This window comes from Palaemon carinicauda, chromosome 41 (genome assembly GCF_036898095.1).
Source record: "Palaemon carinicauda isolate YSFRI2023 chromosome 41, ASM3689809v2, whole genome shotgun sequence".
Lineage (NCBI taxonomy): Eukaryota > Metazoa > Arthropoda > Malacostraca > Decapoda > Palaemonidae > Palaemon > Palaemon carinicauda.
The window spans coordinates 3163914-3188026 of NC_090765.1; the positions used below are offsets into that span (position 1 = coordinate 3163914).

Below are 24113 nucleotides of genomic sequence, written 5' to 3' on the forward strand. Positions count from 1 at the left end.
ACCTGATCGACACAAACTATCTCTTCGACTCAGAAGGGCTAATGGTCAAACCAAACAAAAGTGACCTCTGCCATGAATTGGAGAAGTTGCTTGATGCAAAAGACTACCTGCAGCCACCAGCATGGACACCTGCGAATACTGCTGCAATTGTGGATGTCATGGGTTACTTGCGTCGAATGCGAATGGTTAATATCAATACCTTTGGTGATCTCTGCACAAATTTTCTGGGTTATGTGCATGGCCTTTGCAACAATGCAAATCGTATCGACTTTGTGTTTGACACATATATTGAGGGCTCAGTTAAAGACAGTGAACGAGCAAGGAGATGTAAAAATAGTCCAATTGACCTGAATGATATGTCACCTGGAACACCATTACCAGTCACCATGGAATCATTCTGGGCTTCATCTATGAACAAAGCAAAGCTCCAAGGGTTAATTCGGGAGCACATTTTGGAGAACCCTATGCAAACAGCAGACATAGTGGTGAGTGCATTTGGACTTAGTGAAACCAAACCATGCAGAGGTGTTTTTAATGATATCAGCATCCAACTGCCTGAACTAAATCACAGAATTGAAGAGGCCGACGTGAGAATGATCCCACATGCCCTGCATGCTGTCAAGGGTGGAGCTTCAAGAATCATCTTATTGTCAAATGACACAGATGTCCTGGTACTTGGACTTCATTACTGGAATCTCTTGAGAGGTTATGGCCTCAAGGAACTGTGGATAAGAGCAGGTGTGGGAAATGCAACCAGACACATACCACTGCATACCTTGGCAGAGAAGATGGACCCTGAGATCTGCAAAGTCATACTACCACTCCATCACCTTACTGGTTGTGATTCATCAAGCAGATTTGGAACTAAATCTTCTGGTTTGAAAGCAAAGCCTGCTCAATATCTCTGTGAATTTGGGAAGGATCCAACCAATATTGACTTTGCGGCAGTTGAAGAGTATCTTGTGAACGTCTTCATATCTGGAACACCATGTAAATCAATGGACCAGCTGAGGCATCATCTCTACCATCACAGCAAGAAGACCATACTAGACCTTCCTCCAACTAGTCGCTCAGTTAAAGGACACATACTTCGAGCATTCTATGGGACATACTTGCAGTTACACTGCCTTCACAATGCAGAACTAAACCCGTGCGAGTTTGGCTTCTATCAGGATTACTGTGCTCTGCTGCCCGAGAGAATGCAGTTATTGCTTCCAAATGATTTTCCACTCCCATGCAAATGTTCTGCCTGTGCTACCCAGCGCTGTCCTTGCAGACAAAATCAAATTACATGTTGCCCCTACTGCAGCTGCCAGTCAAACAACACAGGCTGTAGAAATCCGGTATCATAGAATCGTTTCACTAGTAAATAGGTTTCATGCATGCAACTGATATTCTTCTAAAATGTTGGTGTAAAGGTTGATGGAAAATTATTTTTGTACCCTTCTTATCATATCTGTTAAGTTAAGTGATGTTCCTGTGCATTGCCGTATGTCTGTCTTTTGCATGTATGTAATTGGCAAAAGTTGCCGATTTTCGCTACTTTCAACTCAACCTCAAAGGACTACTATTTGTGTTAGTGACTTCAATTCTTTTTCTAAAATTACCTAATATTGTATGGTATTCAGATGTGCATTCAAATAAACAGTTATATCATCATGAGTTTTTTTGTTGGCCTTCAAATGAAAGAAAGTCTTAATTTCAAGCATAAGTAAAATTACGTCACACTTTGACCTCTGGTGACCTTGACTTTCATCTGATGACCTTGAACTTGTTTTCATGTTATAGATAACTAAACTAGCTTCAATTTAAGCACCAACACAAAACCATAGGTTAATTGTGTGCAATGTTGTGTTAATTTTAATTTCCCGTACCCCTGACTTTTGGAGCGATTTTGCATCAGAGCATTTCTAACAAACTCGTGAATATCTCCATTACTGCCGGATTTCAGAATAAACACCCTCGCTAAAAATGTGTCCAAGGTGGTCCACTATCAAAATCAGGTGGGTAATTTTGTGGACATAAAATGGATGCAAACACCCCTTGGCTCCAGGACTTTTGTGCTGCTGCCTGCCACTACTGCTGGCTGTTGCCATGTGTTTGACCTCCTGGAGTCGTGAGGAGGCCTTCCATTGACGAAGAACGGTAAGCGAACCGTATATGTTCTTCCTTCACCTGCTTAAAAAAATATAGACAATTTACGTTGCCCTAGTGATCCCCTCGGTGCAAGAACACCCCTAGTGATCCTGAAGTAGGACAATCGCTGGTGATGTGTCATAATAATCTTTAATTACGAATTTGGTGCGGTTTTTGAGAACTTATGCAAGCATTCTTCAGATATTTCTTCGTGACCTGTAAAGTGCAGTATTATCGCCAATTTAGGATATATTATTATTTAAAGGTGTATTATGATAATTATTGTAAAATTCATTAGTTTTAACGTTTATTTCAATCTGCAACTCTACCTGTCGTATGCTAGGGAAAGTGAGTATTTTTCTGCCTCCTACACCTTTTCTTTCTCTTCGACTGAAGTATAAAAGTTAGGTAGGCGTGTGACGGTTCGAGAGTTATTATTGTAAAGTAGTGTATGTGTTTTTCCAGTTCCTAAGAAAGCTTTTCGAGGATTACTTTATGTAATTTAAGACTACTTTTGTCAATTAAATTTTATTGTTAAGTTCGATTCAGTGTTTTTTGTATCCCTCTTTGAGAGTTGTTTTGCTTTGTGTTTTTTGTGTCGCTGCTGGTTCTTGCCTGGTATTTTGGCACTGAGCCAGTCTGAAAAAAAAAGAATCCTGGATGAACATAATCAATCTTAAGTTCATTACAATATATATATTTTTGGGCTCAAGCCATGTCGTCCTGATGGAAGTTCCTAAAGGGTAGCTTCCTTGGGTATATATAACTACGGCGATATTCCCAGAGAATTTACCTTAAGGTACCCAGAATTCTAACTCCTGGAGCGAATATCCCTAATAAAAGAACCAGGGATATCGCGAAATATCAGAGGACGTATTCTTGACACGCCACATAGCAATCTGCACCCCGAACAGAGTTAACACTTCGAAGGGGTCAATTGGCAAGAAAACGAAAACGAGAAAGAAAGGAGAGCCGCTCGCAAGGTATCTCTCCTCTCCCGTTTCGTAAGCGTGCATTGCGCCGCTCACGGCGCCATCTGTATTCCTTTTTGCGTAGCTCAACAACTCTGTGTTTTTTGCTTTCTCCAACTTCTTCTGCTTCTGATAAGTTGAGTATTATTTCTTTTATGTATAAATGTAAGCTCTTGGTAATTTTAAAAGTGATTTGATAGTGATATCGTTGTTACAAGAGCTGTTGCCTTCCGGAGGCGTCCTGGACGCTGTCGCTCGCTAGTTATGAGTTATCTAGTTAGCCAGAGCGACGTTCCCGGCTGTTTCGCTTTAATAATTTTAGCTATTTAGCGTTACATAGGATTTCTTTATATGATGCTTTTAGTATTTTTGTTTTGGCGAAGGATTTGCCGATTCTGGCCTACGCTAGACCTTGTAGCCTAGTCGTTTGGCCCTAATACTTTCCTGCATGATATTCAGATTTCCGAGTGTTTTAAAATTTTATTGAAGCTTTAGGCAGTTTTATACATTTAAGATTATGTTGATTTCTTCCAAGATAGTATACGAGTGAGTTTCGGTGATTTAGGTAATCGATTCTCTTTGCGCCTAGGCTAGTTGTCTATGGGGCCTTAGTATACTTTCTCACACTCCCCGGTTGCTCTCTTCTCTTCGGAGAAGGTGTGCAATCCCTTTCCCTCTGTTTAAGCCTTGGGCTTAACCCTAATGGTTTATCTGAATTGACTTTAGATACAACTATATTAGGGTGTTTCTGTTCCTTCCTGTTTCCAGTAAGTCTGGCTTCAGGGAGGGGGCAGGACATCAGAGTTCTTAGTCTGAGTCTGTTTATGTCTAGCTTGTGGTTGAGATTCCCTCGCTAGACTGACAACAGACATAGGAGGCTTAGCCTCCTTAGCTCACTTTCGAAGGTTTCTGTACGAGATGATTCCTTCTTCTTGTGATCTAGCAGACTAGTCCTGTGTTGTTGTTCTCGGTGTGGAGGATAAGATCCTCTTTTCTGTGAATAACAACGCCTTCCTTATTTTGGTTCCGAGGGAGTTGGCGAGTATTGCTGGCCTCCCTCCTCGGATCTCCCCTAGGCTAAGATGAGTTTTCTTGGCTGCGGGTGATTCATTATTACAGCAAGGTTGGCAGGACCCTCTTCTCCCTTTCCCCCTCTTTCCTTTGTGATGGCCTAGCCATTGCATTCCTGTCCGTCATTCTACATCTGTACCTAGCATAGGTTAGGATGTGGGGTTGACTCAGTCCCTTGCCGGCCGGCAGTGCGTGCCGGCCGGCAAGGGTCTTCTGCTTTGAGTGCTGCCCAGACCTCCCTTGGTCTCTCATCCATGTTTGTCTGTAGAGCCAGATGGCATTGGTCAGGAAGCCTGAAGTTATATTCTCCCCTTCCTTATGTGCACTCTTTCGGGTTGCCGGGTTATGAGGTAGTACAGTCTCTTATCCCGGCATCCATTCTGTTTTCTTCTAGTGTTGTACCCTAGCCCGGCTGCCGGCCACTCAGGCGGACATGATTTGTGTAGGAGGCACGCAGCATGCGCAGTCTCCAAAGGTGATCTCCGGTATTGGGACCCGCAGGTATGTACCGTGTGCACAAACCTGATTACTGAGGCTTTTGATTCCCCTAAGACGGCGGAGTCAAGGGACGCAGCAAGGGAGAAGCTTCGTACCTGGGTAAGGGGCTTTCAGAAGAACACTTCTGGGCCCTATCTTCCAAGTGAGAAGATGAGGGCTTACCTTTTCCCCAGGGCGTCAGCTGATGCAGTGATTCCCCAGCCTCAAGTGGAGATACCAGTGGTTCAGATCCCTGTGGATTCTGAAGTCGCGGACGCCATGCAGGACATCCAATTGGACGATAGGATGTCGGAGGTGTCCGAGCGTCTGGAAGATGACCTTCTGGCAGAAGACCAAGATGAAAAGCAGGCTCCAGACAATGAAGAGGAAGAGGTCGACGAGGTGTTGGCTACTCCGGTTCAGGCCCCTGAACCTATTCCCTCAACATCGTCCTCTCTCCCAGATGAGCTGGGAAAGACCCTTTCCTCCATCGTTGGAATGATCCAACAGATGCAGAGGGAGAATAATGAGAAGGCGGCTGCAATGGAGCTGGAGATGCGGAGACTTGCAGCATCACGTGGGCCCCAGAAGAAGCTCAGCGTGAAAGACCTTCCCTTGTGCTCAGATGTTAACCCTTGGAAGTATGCTGAGCACATGCCTACTGGCCCAGCAAGGAGTCGTATCCGGACTGTTATGTTCGTCTAAGGAAGGAACCAGCCTCAAAGGAAGAAACAGAGCCGAAGGAGGTCATAGTTTTGGACCACGCTAAGGCTCAAGCTTTATTGTCAAGCTCGATGAAAGAGAGGGGCTTCTCAAACTTGAAGGTACCTGCTTTGAGTAAGAAGCACCCTTCCTTTGTGTCCTCTCCTACTAGAGCCTTCCCCTTTATGCAGAAAGGGTTTACGGCTGTGATGAAAGCAGTCGAGGCAGGTAAGCCATGCCCCTCCTTAGAGGAGTGTAAACCTCTGTCTTTGGCCCTACCCATGGACCACAAGGACTGGAAGGACGTCCATCTTACCTTCTCAGTCGGGAAGTTGGAGGCTGATATTGCCGGACGTCAGTTCGGTGAGAACCTCCCCAAGCTGTCTAACTTTCTTTTGCGAAGGGAGCTTGAGACAAAAGAAAGACTTGCTGCCTCAATGTCTCATCAAACAACTCTGGAGACAATGGCAAGTGACCCCAAGGTCCATGAGATGTTCATGGTAGTGGCTAAGACACACCTAGTCACAGTGACGAAGGACCTTTATAGCTTCGTCAAAGCTAGGAGGGCTTGTAGGGAGTTCGTGTTCGCCGCGGCTGCGGTGAGGCACGAGCTAAGGAAGCTAATCTCTTCCAACATTTGGGGCAAAGACCTCTTCTCTAGTGAAGTGGTCAAGGAGGTTGTAGATAAGGCCGCCAGGGAGAATAGAAACCTTCTCCAGAAGTGGGGCCTATCCCTCAAGAGAAAGTCTTCCCCGGATGAGGGTCCCCAACCAAAGAGGAAGACTAAAAAGACTAGGCTACCATCTCGGCCAGCCAAGCCATTCAGACAGCAGCAGCAACAGCAATTTCCTATGCCTACAGTGCCCCAGATGGTGGCATAAACCCCGACCACGTACCAGTGGGTACCCCAAGCCGTGTCGACGCAGTCTCCGGCATTTAACCCAGCGTTCGAAGGGCAGTCAACTACCTTTCGAGCGAAGCCTAGAGGAGCAGCCAGAGGTTCGTCTAGACGCCCCTCAAGGGGGAGGGGATTCAGGGGTGGTCGCGGTCGAGGAGGCAAGGCCTCAGGGCAACAGCAGTCAAAGTGAGATGATACCGGTAGGAGGTAGACTTCGGAATTTTCGGGATCGGTGGACCTTCGATCCCTGGGCCCACAGCCTACTCAAGAATGGACTGGGTTGGAGCTGGTACAGCACTCCACCCCCGTGCCCTCGATTTTTCCAACACTCCACCCCCGTTCTGGAGGAGTACATTCAAGAACTGTTGGAGAAAAGGGTAATCCGAAGGGTAAAGTCCATCAAATTCCAAGGGAGGTCTTTTTTGTGTTCCCAAGAAGGACTCAGAAAAACTCAGAGTCATTCTGGACTTGTCGCCACTCAACAAGTTCATTTTGAACTGCAAGTTCAAGATGCTAACACTGCAACACATAAGGACCTTACTGCCCAAGAGGGCATTTACCGTCTCCATAGATTTGTCAGACGCCTATTGGCACGTTCCAATCAATCGTCAACTCTCCCCCTACCTAGCGTTCAAGCTACATCGAAGACTCTACGCCTTCAGAGCCATGCCATTCGGGCTAAACATAGCCCCAAGGATCTTCACAAAGCTTGCGAGCGTAGCTCTCAAACAATTACGCCTAAAGGGAATCCAGGTGGTAGCCTACCTGGACGACTGGCTAGTGTGGGCAGCATCCAAGACAGAATGTTTGCAAGCTTCCCTACAGGTGATCCAGTTCCTAGAGTATCTAGGCTTCAAGATCAACAAAAAAAAGTCTCGACTTTCTCCATCTCAAAAGTTCCAGTGGTTGGGAATCCACTGGGACCTAGTGTCACACCAACTCTCCATCCCGGCGAAGAAGAGGAAGGAGATAGCTGGTTCTGTCAAGAGACTTCTGGATTCCGAAAGGATATCAAGACGCGAACAGGAGAGAGTGCTGGGTTCTCTCCAGTTTGCCTCAGTAACAGACCCGGTGCTAAGAGCACAGCTAAAGGGTGCAACCGGAGTTTGGAGAAGTTATGCATCAAACGCGCGAAGAGATCTGATAAGACCAGTTCCGCTTCGTCTACGTACGCTTCTCAGGCCTTGGTCCCAAGTCAGGCAACTAAAGAAGTTGGTACTTCTTCAGCCACCTCCCCCCTCGTTGACTATTCACACGGACGCCTTGAAGGAGGGGTGGGGAGGTCATTCTCATCGGAAGAAGGCCCAAGGGACTTGGTCCAATCTATTCAAGACATTTCACATAAACTTTCTGGAAGCTATGGCAGTACTCCTTACCTTGAAGAAAGTCTCCCCTCGTCGCTCGGTCCACATAAGGTTGGTGCTGGACAGCGAGGTGATTGCGAGATGCTTGAATCGACAAGTATCGAGGTCACCACCACTCAACCAGGTGATGTTGGCCATCTTTTAACTGGCGGAAAAGAAGAAGTGGTACCTGTCGGCAGTTCACCTTCAAGGAGTCCGCAATGTGACAGCAGACGCTCTATCCAGGTTCACACCGATAGAGTCGGAATGGTCCCTAGACGCAGGATTATTCTCCTTCATCTTGAGTCAAGTCCCAGAACTGCAGATAGACCTCTTTGCGACGAAAGACAACAAGAAGTTATCCCTTTACGTGTCCCCGTACGAGGATCCCTTGGCGGAAGCAGTGGACGCGATGTCCCTCGACTGGAACAGATGGTCCAGGATTTACCTGTTCCCTCCTCACAACCTTCTGTTGAGGGTCCTCAACAAACTGAGATCTTTCAAGGGAGTAGCGGCAATAGTGGCTCACAAGTGGCCGAACAGCGTGTGGTTCCCTCTGGCATTGGAACTAAGGCTGAAGTGTCTACCGTTACCAGATCCAGTTCGGACCCAGCGAGTTCAGAAGTCGATGGGTGGCCTTTGTCAAGGCGAAGAATCCGCAAAAGATCTCGACGGACTTCTGCTTATCTTTCTTCATCCACCTCCATGGTCAAGGGTTAGCAGCCAACACAATATCAACGTGTAAATCTGCTTTGACAAGACCCATTTTATATGCCTTCCAGGTCGACCTCGCTAACGATATTTTTAATAAAATTCCGAAAGCCTGTGCTAGGCTCAGACCATCAGCACCTCCAAAGCCCATTTCATGGTCTTTAGATAAAGTTCTTCATTTCGCTTCACTGTTGAACAATGAGGAGTGTGTTTTAAAGGATTTGACCCAAAAAGTTATTTTCCTATTTGCACTCGCGTCGGGGGCCAGGGTTAGTGAAATTGTAGCCCTCTCGAGAGAGGAGGGTCGTGTTCAGTTCTTGGAGGGGGGAGAACTGAACCTGTTTCCAGATCCTACGTTTCTCGCCAAGAACGAGTTACCCACCAACAGGTGGGGTCCCTGGAGAATCTGCCCTCTGAAAGAAGATGCATCTCTATGTCCAGTGGAATGCCTAAAGGTCTATCTTCGTAGAACTTCAGACTTCAGGGGTGGTCAACTATTCAGGGGAGAAACATCAGGCTCAAATTTATCACTGAAACAACTTAGGGCGAAAATCACCTATTTTATTCGCAGAGCGGATCCAGACAGTACACCCGCAGGTCACGATCCGAGGAAAGTTGCCTCATCCTTAAATTTCTTTAATTGTATGAATTTTGAACATCTTCGTTCATACACTGGCTGGAAGTCTTCCAGAGTGTTCTTTCGTCACTATGCGAAGCAAGTGGAGCAACTAAAGAGGTCTGTGGTAGCAGTGTGTTGTGTCGTTAACCCTGCTGTTTAACTCTGCGAGGAACAGTGGATTTAATTGGGACGATTAATTCTGGGGTGAGTGTGTAGTTACGAACTGTTCTACAAACTAAGTGTGAGGGCACTGGGTTGCCCACATTGACTGTTCCACTTTCAAAGGTGAACCTAGCATAAGTGCAGACATGTGTGCCGAGCGTTTTCAACGCTAATGTAACTGATTAGTAATACATACTTTTATAATTTTGATACCTCGGTATGTTAAAAGTGGTGCTAATGTTTTTCTTTCAGATAAACAAGTTTCTGTTTACTATCATGCTTATGCTTATTTGTTGGTTATCCTCCTCTTATATTTATATAATGGTTGTTTAACCTGTTTTATTTATGGTTTGTCAATAAACTAGTTCTTGTGAACCTTGCGTCTCCTTCACCTGTGTCAATTTATTTGATATAATTTTGCATTACGTTCTATGTATATTTATCTGGGATAATTCTAATAGATTGTTCCTTTATGCAAGCATTCTTTGCATTGGTTTATGCTTTCCCTTGGCGGGAGGACTCCATGCTCTGAGGGGACGATGGCGGATATGCAAGTTTTCCGCCTACTCGGATATAAACCTTTGTCCAATCCAGTATTGAACGGAGAACTGGTCGATATTTCATATTGACTCAGTGGTTCTTTACAAACTATGCTTTACATGATATAGGGTGAGACCACTATATTGGCTTGTCTGTTATTCATACATAGGTATATGTACTCTTCGAGACTTTTCCAGAGTCTAGTAGGACTCTTCCCTGTAGGGGGCAGGAAGCACTAACATGGTCTATGGTTAGTTGAAAAGATGTATGACGGTAACATCTTAGGTCTCTAGGTCTAGTTGGCCGGGAAATACCTTCGGGGAGTACGGCACGTTTTGAGAATCCACAGATACAGTAATACTCTGGTATACTTCCATCAGGACGACATGGCTTGAGCCCAAAAAACGGATTTTGAGCGAAGCGAAAAATCTATTTTTGGGTGAGATGACCATGTCGTCCTGATGGACCCGCCCTTCCCTTTCTTTTAAAGGGCTGTAGGTCCCCTCCCTACATACAGTATCTGTAGCACCTCGTGTATCGCTACAAGGAATACAGATGGCGCCGTGAGCGGCGCAATGCACGCTTACGAAACGGGAGAGGAGAGATACCCTGCGAGCGGCTCTCCTTTCTTTCTCGTTTTTGTTTTCTTGCCAATTGACCCCTTCGAAGTGTCAACTCTGTTTGGGGTGCAGATTGCTATGTGGCGTGTCAAGAATACGTCCTCTGATATTTCGCGATATCCCTGGTTCTTTTATTAGGGATATTCGCTCCAGGAGTTAGAATTCTGGGTACCTTAAGGTAAATTCTCTGGGAATATCGCCTTAGTTATATATACCCAAGGAAGCTACCCTTTAGGAACTTCCATCAGGACGACATGGCCATCTCACCCAAAAATAGATTTTTCGCTTCGCTCAAAATCCGTTATATATATGTGTGTGTGTTTGTGTGTGTGTGTGTGTGCAAATATCAACCACAATGGCAATTAATACCGAATTCTATCTTGGGAATATATATCCACTGGAATTCATTTATGGTAATAGCTTCTGGCTGGGCAGAGATTCAAACCCCTGCCTTTTCAGCCGAAACCATGCCTGCGAGGACTCTACCAATTGAGCTATCTTAGCCCAGTTGGTAGAGTCTTCACATACATGGTTTCAGTGAATATGCAGGGATTCGAGTCTCTGCCCAGCCAGAAGCTATTACCATAAATGAATTCCAGTGGAAATATATTCCCAATGTAGAATTTGGTATTAAATGATATTGTGGTTGATATTTGCACACACACACACATATATCAACCACAATGGCATTTAGTGCCAAACAAAGAGGAGATTAATGTGGAAAATTCATAATCAGTGCAAACAATGGAAAAAAAGAATGATTTTGAAAATTTCGATATGGTGAAGTATTGAATTAAAAACTCAAGATAGAGACAACCGGCGGAATCTAACCTAGGCCCTTTGCGTCAATAGGCGTAGCAGATGATGAGGATGGTGAATTTGGAGAATTAATCATACAGAAACTAAACCAACTTTCTCTTTATTTGAAGCACATGAGTATAAATAAAAGGAATTCAAATCTTTATTCTTTAATTATATTTCTCTGATGATTTTGCTTTTTTCAATAGGTCGTTGTTTTCTAGCACCTACCTATAACTTTCTTTACACTGAAAATTAGGGTTCCAAGTGCACTGCAAGATTGCTTTTTACAGAAGCCTCATCCAACTTCTTCCTCTCATCAATCTACTGGATATTCATGAGTGAGGATAAACATTCAACAATAGCATTATGAGCTGGAATGTTAGATAAGTAGCCCACTGGCACAAAATTAATATCTCTGAATACTGTTCTCGAAATATCATCATACAACGTTTCAACTAGAAACCGCTATCAGGTAGTAAAAATATGTTATTATGGTGAACTAAAATCGGGAAAATAAAGGTGCCCCAGATGGGTCAATGCTGGATAGGGGACAAAATGATCAAATCATTTTGATCATCTTGACTATTAACTTTGAGGTCTGCTTGACAACACACATGTTTAAGTAGAAAAAAAAAATCTTTGATGCCCTAGAAACAGTCCTTAATGAGTGATTAGTAGTCAAAGAGTGACCTTTAACTAAATCGGAAAATCTTTTATTGCTGCCATTACCAAAAGACCATGTACTTCTGTAAATTTCACATCTTTTTTTGACAAAGATTTAGAACAGCAACTGAAGTAATTTATGCTACCATAGAATTAACGGGTCTGTCAACTCTTTAATTATTTAGTAACTGTTGTTTATAAATTAGCACAACAAATTTTAGAAAAGAGACTCCTCTTCTGACATTTATGGTGCACAGTTGCATGGGCTAGACACTTTGAACATGAGTGTATTGAAAAACCACAAAAAGCCCCATGGCCCCCACAGCAGCGACCATAGAAGTAGGTTCACTGGTAGCTTCCTCGCTAGTAGGGGTTGATGCTGCTACACTAGTCACACTCAAAAACTAGGTAGTGTTATACAATTCAGAATTCCTTTAATCAGAACCTAATGGTCTTGTTTGGTTAAATATTGCCTTATCAGACATGATTGTAGACCAACAGTGAATGCCTTTCTGAGAAGTAATATTTTGGTGCTTGAGGAAGAGGAAAGTATACGGATAAGTTGGTTAGATTGGTAGGCTATAGATGATATACAAAAGAACAAGGACAAAAGTGATAACAGCTGTTGTACTGAAATTCCAAATGGAATTTGTATTTTGTTTTATATTATATTATATTTCGTTTAAAGTACCATGGTCACTGGAAGACAGTTAGCTTAGTTTCAAGAATTTAACTACCCCCTTGGTTGTTAACAGCTCACTGCCTTCCGGCGGCCGTTTTGTGGTTTTATCATAACCAGCCACTAATGCTTTGCTTTCTTCCTGAGGTTGGCGGAAACTTAAGTCAGTTACGAAGGAGCATTCCATCACTGAGGGTATAGTAACTCGAGCTCCTGTTCTTGATGTAAGAATGGACATTGCACAGCTGTAAATTTAACGTGACAAAGAACTACATGTCCTTTGAAGTGACGAAGAGTACTATCGCCATGTAAACTCGGTTTAACCCCAACCAGGAAGAAGCTTGCTTTCATCGCGGTCCATCTCTACATGTACTTTGCCTTCGTCCCAGGATGATATTGGTGGGTCTGTAAAACTCAGGGGGAGTTTTTTTTTAATGTCAATCCGAAATCGTTTAGAGGGATAATGCCATCCTATATAAATTTGGCTTCCAATTATCGTCGCTTACTTTCTTTTTTTAAGTTTTATTTTTTTCATACCGTTTAATTTTGGTACTAGTTCGTACCCTTTTCAGGGATATCATAAATAGTACTACGTGGACTCCAGTTTGGACTATGGGTATATATTTATTTACATAAGTTTTCCAAGGTATGACCGAGAAAGTCCACTCCTTCTGCGCCAAACGTGCATTTGTCGAAACGTACGACCAGGCCATTCTCCTGTAGGCGTTTGGGGACGGCACGGATGTGCCTCCGGTGTTCCTTCTTGGTCTTTGAGAATATCAGGATGTCATCGACGTAGCAGACGCAGAATGGTATTTGCCCAGGATGCTATCCATTACTCGTTGGAAGGTCACCCCCGCATTGCGTAGACTGAAGGTTGAGTATGCGAAGGTATAGGATCCGAACGGTGTCACAATGGCAGTTTTCAGAATGTCCTTCGGAAATACGGGGACCTGGAACTAAGACTTGAGAAGGTCCATCTTGGTGAAGAATTTCGCGCCATGCAACGCATTCGTCAGGTCTTGCATGTTGGGCAGGGGGTAGTGGTCGGGCGTTGTGATGAGGTTGAGGTGCCTGAAGTCGCCGCAAGGTCTCCAGGTCCCGTCAGGCTTCTTTACCATGTGTAGGGGAGATGCCCATGGGCTCGATGCTTTCTTACAGATACCCATGTGTTCCATGTCCTCAAAGACGCGTTTGGCGCCCTTCAGCTTCTGGGGCGGGAGGCGGCGGAAATTGGCGTGAGTAGGAGGTCCCATTGTCGTGATGTGGTGGTAGATCCCGTGCTTGGAGGGGGATCCCGGCGAGTGTCGGAGCTCGGACTTGAAAACGTCAGGAAATTCTTGCAGGAGGTCGGCGTAGGGCTGCATCGTTACAGCGGATACGGATATTGTGGCAGGGCCGGCTCTTAGGGCGCGGGACTGGCAGGTTCCTGTGTCGATGAGGCGTTTCCCAGCAACATCAACAAGTAGTCCGTGGTGAGCGAGGAAATCTGCACCGAGGAGGGGGCGACTGATGTCAGTGATGGCGAAGGGCCAGGAATACGAATGGCCCATGATAGATATCCTGAGGGTCCTGGTCCCATAACACCGTATGGGAGATCCGTTGGCGGCGACGAGTGAGGGGGCGTCTTTGCTGGGACCACGGTCTAGGTCGGCTTGTGACGGCGGGAACGTTGACTGCATAGCGCTGGTGTCGACCATGAGTCTACTGTTGGAGATGGTGTCGAGGGTATAGAAACCATTCTTGTTTTGGTTTCCTGCGGCTGCGATGGTGGTAGGTGGTTTCTTCTGCCGTCATCTTCTAGGGAAGTTGCACGGTGCTCTACATTTCTTGGCGTAGCTGCCGAACTGTTGGTGGTAGAAGCACCATGCTGTGTTAGGCCTAGGGTTCAGACGTGTCGGTTGCGGTGGTTTCTTTCTTGCTAGAACGTTGATCTGGTCGTCGTCGTCAGGACCCGTTGCTGAGGAGTCTATGGAAGAGCAGCTGAAGGAGGAGAACGAAGACGATACTGATGATGCCCCGAGGCGAGATGCTTTGGAGGCCTCATGGAGCTTCTGAGCCTTCGACAGGAGTTCGTTCATTGGAAGTGTGTCGGCGTCCGTCAATTGAGCCCTTACGTCCTGCGGTAGGCGTCGAAGGAAAATCTCACGAGATAGGCTAATCTCGCGCCGTCGGCCGTTGCTGTCGGTATCGGGGAGCATTAGCAGGCCGGTTAGCTCGTCTCATGCCTCGGAGAGGTGTCACCCATGGGTTTGCCGGCGAGGTCCAGGACTTTCTGTGCCCTCTTTGAAACGGAGAGTGAGTAGATACCGATGAGTTTCATTCTCAGGTCGTCGTAGGAAACTTGGCCAGCCTGGGCGTCGAGCCATGGGGAAATCTTGTCAAATACCTCCTCTGGGATGGAGGTGAGAACGATGTCAGCCTTGGCGCAGGAGTTGTTGAGCCTAGCGACTCGGAAGAGTACGTTCACTCTCAGGAACCAGGAAGCGGTGTTGTGTTGAGAAAATGGCGGCAGTTTGACTTTGGGTGTGGAGGCGAGGCCGTTGGGCGTGATGGGCGGGTTGAATCCGCCATTGTGGTCAGTCGACGAGTCGACGAAGAGGTGGGAAGTTGATATGTTGGTTAAGCTCATCCTACTGCCTTACATGCACTGTTGTGATTTTCACCAGTTTATTAAATCTGCCCGATGTACTGGGCGGATCGCAAGGCCTTGAAGAGGCGAGATTCCCAAAACCTTCCGGAGTCAACTAAAACACGGCGACAAAATGTACAATTTTACTATAAAAATAAACTCTGATCCAAGACAAACATCATTCTTAAGCATTTACAAGACTTAGTGAAAAACAAGGCTGACTCTTGGTAATGTAACACGTGCTCTTAAAGCACAAAGTCCACACCGGACTCATTAAAAAACTAAAAATAGTGACAATTCGAATTCAATATACAACGAATCACACACCAAATATCCCTATTCTTATTTAACTCAGGATTCAGATCCCCAATCACAAGGATCTCTACATTAAACTGCGATATAAAAACTACATGTCTTGCACACAAACTTATACTACAACCAACCTGGTACACGAGGTAGAGAGAAGAGACTAACTAATAAATGACTTATTTTTAGGGGGGACGATGAAGCAAAGAGGCCGAGTGAGGGTCGGCAGCTTCGAAGAAAACTTTGTTTTCCCGCGTTAACTAAAGTTTCCTTAGCAAAGTGGAGGGAAATCTTAGTTTATTTATTTGCAAGGGGTTTGACAATGCCTTTTCATTTACTACAGGATCGTAAAACAGTTAAGGCTTTTCTTTAAATACAAGGGAAGGCTTAAGGCTTTGGCTGAGGGCCAGAATTTGTCCATATCCAATGACTTGGAAAGTCATTGACACTAAACACATACATAAGACATTTTTGTCATGTTGCCTCAATTTTACGTTAGATTCATCATTGATATATTATAAACAGACAATTTTCATAACACTCGCTCCTTCCCCACCAGGTGGTTAAGATTTAGGTCCCAATACAGTCGTGTATCAAACCTCAGTCTTTCGCCAGCGAGATCACCCAGCCTTCCCTCATTTGACGAAACGTTCTGATGTCAAATGGCGGGACTTTCGAATGGCCAGTTCGAAAATTCCCGACATGCACCGAGGTGTGGGAGCACCAAAGGCCGAAGCTCACGCCTAAGGTAACGGAGTAAAAGAAGGTAGCACGGCCGTAATAAGTCCGTTAATGGCAAAGCCAAAACCGCTGATGCTAATTCAACTCCGGGGTCACCAGTTGTAAGGACAGTGAGACAAGCTTCACCAACAACAACTGACAGTTTATTCAAACATACGTGGGAATATAATACAGGGTGCGGACGGAAAAGTAGCATGCGTGCAGGCGCCAATTGGGCTTGAACTAACCGCCAAAATATGTGTTTTTACACACGCACAAATACTTGAATTACAAGTCAATAGAAATAGGTAATAAAATACTAAATACATGAAATTGTAGCTCTGAGGGAGCGGAACAAATATATACAGTTAGCCATAGTGTGGCGAAAGGAGAATTTAAATAAAATAGAGAATTCGGAGAAGTTGCTGGACGACGGAGGAAGTGATGTCCTTATAATCTGATTGATTAAACTTGTGGTCTTCTGCAATAATTGATAATTGAACTTAGGTCGGACACGTGGCCTATATAATCCGGAGACTGTGCTAGTCTCGAAAGCAAAAAATTATATGGAAAAAACTAGTACACACAATCCCACCGCACGTAACACGAAATATGTAATAGCTAGTTAACCTAATCAAGCTAAAAGTTAATCTAAACTAAAAAATGAGGGAAAACTAAGTGGCCACTTTTTGGTACCTGCACTCATGGGAATATCGTCTTTGTCCTCAAATGGCTGTTGACCGTGGTTGCACACTTTACACTCTTGACTGGCTCACCCCTTTAATCCTCACTTTTGGCAAATTATGAGTTATCAGGCTCGTGCTTTTCCATCTCTCCAACTGGCAGGACTCCTGTGTGAGTCAAGGTTTTCTCTTTTTTTGGGGGGGGGGGTGAGCCAGAGGTGCAGATCAACTGACCAGGTCAGTTAGTCAACACTGCTTGAGTCTTGAGAACGAATGGGGCGACAATAGGGTCGTGTGGGCTGGGCTCACCTGGCTTCACCTTTCAAAACAGGTGACGGACTTTAAGCGCAGGGAACCCAGTGGAGGTGCCATATCGGGACTTTAGGATAAGGCAAGATATTGTCGTAAGGAGTGCACAGGAGGCAGGATTTTGTACAAATTATTCAGATAAATCTTGCTGCTCTAAGGGAGTTTATATATACAATAATCCTACCTATTCTGGCTTGCTAAAAATTAAGAGTTTAAATAACAAATTATGGGCTGGTGCGATGGGCATATATCTTAAAATTAACAGACCTTAATTGGTACTGAGAAATAAAAGCTACTTTCAAGTCAGCAGTATTAGAATTATATTTAAAATCAGTTTAATATTTATCTCGACTCACATAGTTTAATTAAAGAACCAACATACGGCGGGGTAAGGCCTTTGCTGTGCATATATATATATATATATATATATATATATATATATATATATATATATATATATATATATATAGATATATATATATATATATATATATATATATATATATATATATATATATATATATATATATATATATATATATGCTGTGAAGTCACGAGCATGGCGTACGCCACTGTCAACAAGTTTAGTTGATTTAAAATAGATCTCCCGATGTTTTGGTAAAGAAATCTTAATGTAGGAGAGAACATTTAAGGGGTGGCTGCAGTATTAGTAGAGAGCCTAAATACAAAAGGAAGAAGATTGAAGAAAATTCTTCTCAATAGCACAAGTTCATTAACCATCATTGATTGCCAGTAGAATTTATTTTTTTTGAAGACATTTTAGTGATGAATGCAATCCTTATCTCTGGGGTTTATTCAACATGAACCCATATCAGCACCATAAGGTTAAAACAAAAGAAAAGTATGCAAGTTATAATAGAACACATAACCTACATAAGCAACAATAAACAACAGTAGAATACACAATAACAGTATACCAAGTAAACACTAGTATACAATAACCTCACAAACAGAAAGGCACAGAAAGTAAGCACCATTTCTGCTATCAGACAGAATACTGTCAGTGGCAGTTCGTTCAAAGCATAGCCTATTCGGTCACTCCATGATCAACTCCGTTTTTTTTTTTTTCAAACTGTCACGAAATACTAAAATCTAAACCCCCCCCCCCCCCAACCCACCCAGAGAATATGCAATAACACTATATCTGCACAAATATAGTCCTCATATAAGCTTATCTGTACAATTCTTCTAAATCGCGTTGATTATTAAGGAGATGAATAAGATATATATGAAGAGTAAGGAATAAAGACTATAACATATTTTGAGATGAGTAACAGCTTTCAAATAGATATATAATTTTAAACTGTTCAACAAAATCATTCACTCCAAGATTGAACTCTTGAAGTTTCACTGATTCAACCGTTTGATTAGGAAGATTCGTCTACAATCTGACCACAGCTGGAATAAGACTTCTAGAAGTTCTAGACTGCTGTGTAGTATTGAGTCTCATGATGGCGAAGACAAGACAGAATTAACTGAATGAGCATCCAAATATTACTTACAGGGTGGTATAGTTTGAGAAGATCCGAATGTAGCAGATAGTAAAAATTATGAAAAATTGTTTGGTATATTCATAGGAAAACAATATGAACGATTGATATCTAAACCAGGAATAAGAAATTTAACAGACCGAGAACAATATTGAAAACAAGGTAGAATGAAGGAATTGAAAAGTTTCTTAAGAATAGATTGATCATTAAAAGATCTTCGGTTTCCAGGATAGATGTGTTTGATTAACATTATTACGTGACATATTCGACGTGCAACATTTTAAAAGTTAGAGCAGCATTAAAAAAAATCTAATCACTGAAGGTGGATTCTGTCACCACTAGTTTGATGTATCCTAATACACGTCATTCTTGTTTACATCACATCAGCTGATACAGAGGAGACTAAAGTAAGTAAAGGTATTATTGTCATATGTCTGTCAAAATGGTGAATTGTATTTATATTTGTTTCTCATACTTTTATCAGAGGGTTTAAATAATGCTAGTGGATAAGTATTACATAATAAGGCATTTGAACGTTGTCACCGCACACTGCTACATGCTAGCTGTTTTTGTTGGTCCAGAAATTACGATATATTAAATTTCTTATTTCTAATCTTGATATTAATCTCCTAGCTGTCACTAAGTTATTTCTTCATGCATGTTGCATAAGACTATTCATGATTTGGACTATTTTCCTTACTTTACATAGCACTGGGTATGCAGTATTTTGGTTTTAGAGGTGTATGTATGATAGCGGCCACTTGTACGTATTATTATGCCTAACTTAGAATGCGGCAGTGTAAGGGGGGATTGAAGAGGGCGTTAGCCCCCTGTTACGTATGTAGGTAAGGACACGGCTTGTAGGTGAGGTTGGGGGATCAGTTGAGGTTAGTTGATGTCCATTCTTAATGAACGCACAAGGAACTGATATATAAAGGCTCCTCATCGAAAATTACTGTAAAGTTTTACTTACTGTCAGGGAATCATTCCAAACAGAAAATGTTTTCCTGTAGTAAATAAGATAATTTAACCAAATTTAACCTTCATTTCAATCACAAACAAACAGTTTGGCTAACTTCATCACACAGAAGTTAGTCGAACTGGCTGTTCTGTTTTGGTGTGATGAAATGAAGCAAAATTCAGTGAAATCACTTTTTTTACTACAGGAAAACATGTTTTTTGTTCAAAATGTTTTACTGGTATTATTGTAGTGTATTACAGGGCAATGTAACCTAAAACATCAAACTCCGTATGTACTGACAAGCGGTTGTGTTGAGCTGCACACGCTAACATCAATGTAACTTTAATAAACCACATTCACTAACCAGGTATTAAACTTAAAGTAAAAATAATGACTTACTTTATGGTCGAGATGTCAAAGGCTGGGGTCTTCTGAGTACAGATAACTACAACCATTACTCGTTTGTATAGGAAGTTCTATAATATCACATGAAAGGAGTAGAATACAAATAAAGGCTTAACACGGACAATGGTTTTTCATGGAAAAAGGCTTGGGAAGGGACTGATGTAAGAACTTGAAGAGATAAGGAAAAGGGGAGGGGAAATATCAGATGAAAAGAATAATAAATATTATTTAATGATAATAAATTGAAATGCTCTAGTAAGGGAGAAAACATTTGAAATTGGTATGGAAACAAGAGAATTATATGAGTGGGTATTGCATCAACGAATAGATAACAACGTTATAAGAGGGGTGAAGACTTGTAGTATACTTGAATAACTAGGGTAAAAAAATATGTCCATGTGGGTATTGCATAAACATCAGTATTAGAAGAATGGTTAGGATAAAATGCAATATGCCCATGTGGGTATTGCACAAAAGAATGGGTACATACGGTATTAGAAGGGTCAGATCAAGAAGAATACTTGAATATCATGGGTAAAAATGAGGAGGGTTTATAAGAAAACGAGTAATTCTTGAGGAAAACATATGTACATGTGGGTATTACAAAAAAGGAAGGGTACATGCAGTATAAGAAGGGCTAGGTCAAGTAGAATACTTGAATGTCGCGGGTAAAAATACTAGACGTGTGGAAAAATAGGGAGGGGTTACGAAGAAACAAGCAATCCTATTGGTACAAATAAAGGAGGGTGGGGTTTATGCACAGAAGATCTAAAACTGGTATGTACATACAAACGAACTGGAGCAAAAACAACCAACCCGTAGAATGTCAACAAATAAATGAAAAATATACGGTTAGTATAGTTTTTTGTGGATTTATTATACATCCAAGAGCATAATGTTTAGAGAAGAAAAGGTTTGTTTTACCATTATATACCGTTCCCTTAGTATGTTTTCCCCCACCAAAAACCCCGAGTTCCCACTGAGGGTCCCCCATTATTTAATAAATATATATTTGTTCCAACACAAATACTTACCTTCGAATTACTTTCTTAGGAGAGTCACTTGGTGACCTCTTTCTCGACCATTTTTGGCGCCGAAATCCCTCACCCCGTTCTCCATACAGGCCTACCCCCGCCGCCACAGAATGCGCCCCGAGGGCAGGATTAGGGCAGGTCACTGCCTCTCTGGGCCATTCTCCTCATTCAGTCCTTGGTCGTGAGGTAGTGAACACCTCACTCTGTACTCTTATACTCGATCCTTTGTGCGCATTTAGTGATCCACGTGTTCCCACCGTGGGGACTTGTGTTTTTTCGCAGTGTACTTCCCAAGTGTTCCTGTGCGTTCACTTTTCAACCGTGTCCTTACCCGGTGTTTAATTCATTTCCTTAGTGCTTGTGTCGTGCGTTGTGTGCGTTATGGAACTGTATTCCTTGATTTTCTTCAAGGAATTGATAGCTGAAAGGAAAACTTTTTTACATAAATCATTCTTCCTCCCTTTATCCTCGGTGTTGCCGTGTAGGGGCAGCTTATGTTCCTCTTCAACCACGTGTCAGGACTACTGGTCCTGGAACGTAGTGCAGTGAGTGCACTTCGGCACTAAAAGGAAGAATACATCCAAGAGGCTCATAGGAAGACGAGCCTCTCCTCGCCAACTTAATTCCCGATGCCTCGTCGAATAGAGATTCCCCATACAGCCATCTTCCCCTACCCAGAGTAGGGGACGAGGTAAGTCAGTTGCGGGGAGGTGCCCATTGCTCTTCCCCAAGAGTTTGAGTGGGTGCGGTTTAGCACCAAGAGGAAGTAGGCGACGAAGGGTTCGCCTAAGAAGACTAGCGCCGGGCGTCCCGCCTGGCTGAGCTTCCCTACCACCCTCTCCTACCCAGAGTAGGAGACGAGGTTGGTTTATTGTGTAGAAGTTAACTCTTAAGAAGTAGTTCGAGGTAAGTACTACTTTCGGGAGTGTGTGGGGAGACGGAGTCCTGGTGCAAGCAGACCACGTCTCCTCTGATGACCCCATGTGGGGGAAAATGTCTCTAATTCTTCTCCAGTCTCTTAGCCTATTTTTCAGTCTCTTCTGCAGCCGAGGGCCTCGCCGAGAAGGAGCCTCCCAGGTCTGTCTTGCAGCGTCCCCCGGACCGACAACCCAGGGTTTTTTCTCACCACGAAGGCCATCCTCCAGACGCAGATATAACCCTCGCAGGGAGAAATGCGAGAAGGCCTCTTCAGGCAGGCGTAAGACCGCGAAGCCTCCGGTTCACCCCGCCAACGGGTGTAACCGAGCTTCTTTACGGGCAGCCTGGCCGAATCAGCACAGCTGGTTCGGCCCTCGGACTTAAAATGAACGGTTCCCTCCGTCGGGTCAGCCCACGGGGATCCGCGTCCGCGTCCCCCAGCCCGCCCGCAGGTGTAACCGGGCCTCTTTACGGGCAGCCTGGCCGAATCAGCACAGCTGGTTCGGCCCTCGGACTTAAAAGGAACGGTTCCCTCCGTCGGGTCAGCCCACGGGGATCCGCGTCCGCGTCCCCCAGCCCGCCCGCAGGTGTAAGCGGGCTTATTTACGGGCAGCCTGGCCGAATCAGCACAGCTGGTTCGGCCCTCGGACTTAAAAGGAACGGTTCCCTCCGTTGGGTCAGCCCACGAGGATCCGCGTCCGCGTCCCCCGGAGAGAATACACGAACAGTAGTCCTCGACGGTACGGCGTTGCCGGTTCTGACCCCGAACCTGGTGCGGAGCTCCCCGCCGGGGAAACCGGTACCACCGCAAGGGAGTGCCTGGTATTCCAGAACCGAAGCTCCCGGGGAGTGCCCGGTGACCTGGCGCCTCGAGATCAAGCGGTAAAAAGGACTCTACAGGTAAGCGTAAGTCCCCGAAGCCTACGGTTAACCCCGCCCAGCGGGGGAAACGCGCTGCTGGTCGGGCGGCCTGGCCGAACCAGCCCGGCTGGTGCGGCCTTCGGGTCAGAAGGAACGGTTCCCGCTGTCGGGTCAGCCCACGGGAACCGCATCCTCGGCACCCAGAGCCTTGGGCCGACGGGAGTCCCCGCTGAACCAGCGTTGCTTGCGGTAACCCAGGCCCCTGGTGCGGACGTCCCCGCAGATGAAATCCAGGTCCTCGGCTGACGGAGAAGAGCGATCCCTGACGGAGGACTCCGTCTATAGGAGAGTGGTTAGCCTTTGCAAAAGACACCACAGGTACCGGAACCTGCAACAACGGACGTAGTTTCCGGGAAGTCAAGCCTTTTTGAGGGTCAGCAGGACATCCTTAGTCAAGGCGTTTTCAGACAGTAGAGCCTCTTCAGCCCCAGTCTGGTTCTCACCAGCAGGAGCCTCCATGATGGAGAAAATGTCGAGGGACTTAGTAAACGTCCCCTCTTGGCTGGACTGGTGGGCTTACTCTTTGGGAGGTGTAGAAGCCTCCTTTGACCCCGAGGACCCTGTCCAGCAAGGCCTTCAACCCTTAGGTTATTGACATATCAGTCTCTCACACTAACAGATAACTGGGTGTTCTGGAAGCGAGACACTGTTCTGGCGAAAGTGTCTTGGAAGGCACCAGACAGGGAAACGCGACCCATTCGCAGCTTTCCCTTGGGGGGAGAGTCTCTGTTTTCCTCGGAAGGAACTAGAAACCATAATGGAGAAGGTCTTGAAATAGAAGGAGACTAACGTCCCCAGACCTACGACTCCTAGGAGACCACCCTATAAGAGGTCTGTCTCGGATAGTGCCGCGACACCCCAAGCATCTACCAGCACTACGAGGAGAGAAGCCCCCTTCTTCCTCCTGGTCCGCAACGCCTCAGCCCCTCTGCAGGGGAGCTCCAGCGCCCTCTAGCTCCTTCAGGTCGGGTTACCCCGCCTCTAGGGGAGACAGGTCAGGCCGCCCCTCTAGAAGAAGATAAAGAGTGGGAGGCCCCTATCCCCACCCAACCCTCGGGTTGGAGGGTAACTCAGGCGTCATTGGCAAGCATGGAGGGCTCAAGGAGCGGAACCTTGGACAGTGTCCTTACTAAAGAAGGGCTACGGACTTCCATTCCTAACGGAACCACCCACGATTTTTCCGGCCAACCGGATAGAATGGCTAGATCCCAAAGACCCGTTAAAGAGGACCGCCCTTCAAGAGGAGGTGTCGTCCATGCTAGAGAAGGGTACCATGGAAGAAGTTCTTCTCCCAGGGCCAGGTGTCTACAGCCGCCTATT

At 44.8% G+C, this 24113-nt stretch overlaps 1 protein-coding gene across 1 annotated transcript in view; it reads left to right on the forward strand.

Moving 5' to 3' along the window:
• The first annotated feature begins 18825 nt into the window (after positions 1-18825).
• The window catches only part of Membrin (golgi SNAP receptor complex member 2), a 155622-nt gene continuing 150334 nt past the window's right edge, over positions 18826-24113 (forward strand). The window contains exon 1 of the mRNA XM_068364602.1: positions 18826-18961. The gene's annotated coding sequence lies outside the window, so the exon portion shown is untranslated. The remainder of the gene's footprint in view (positions 18962-24113) is intronic.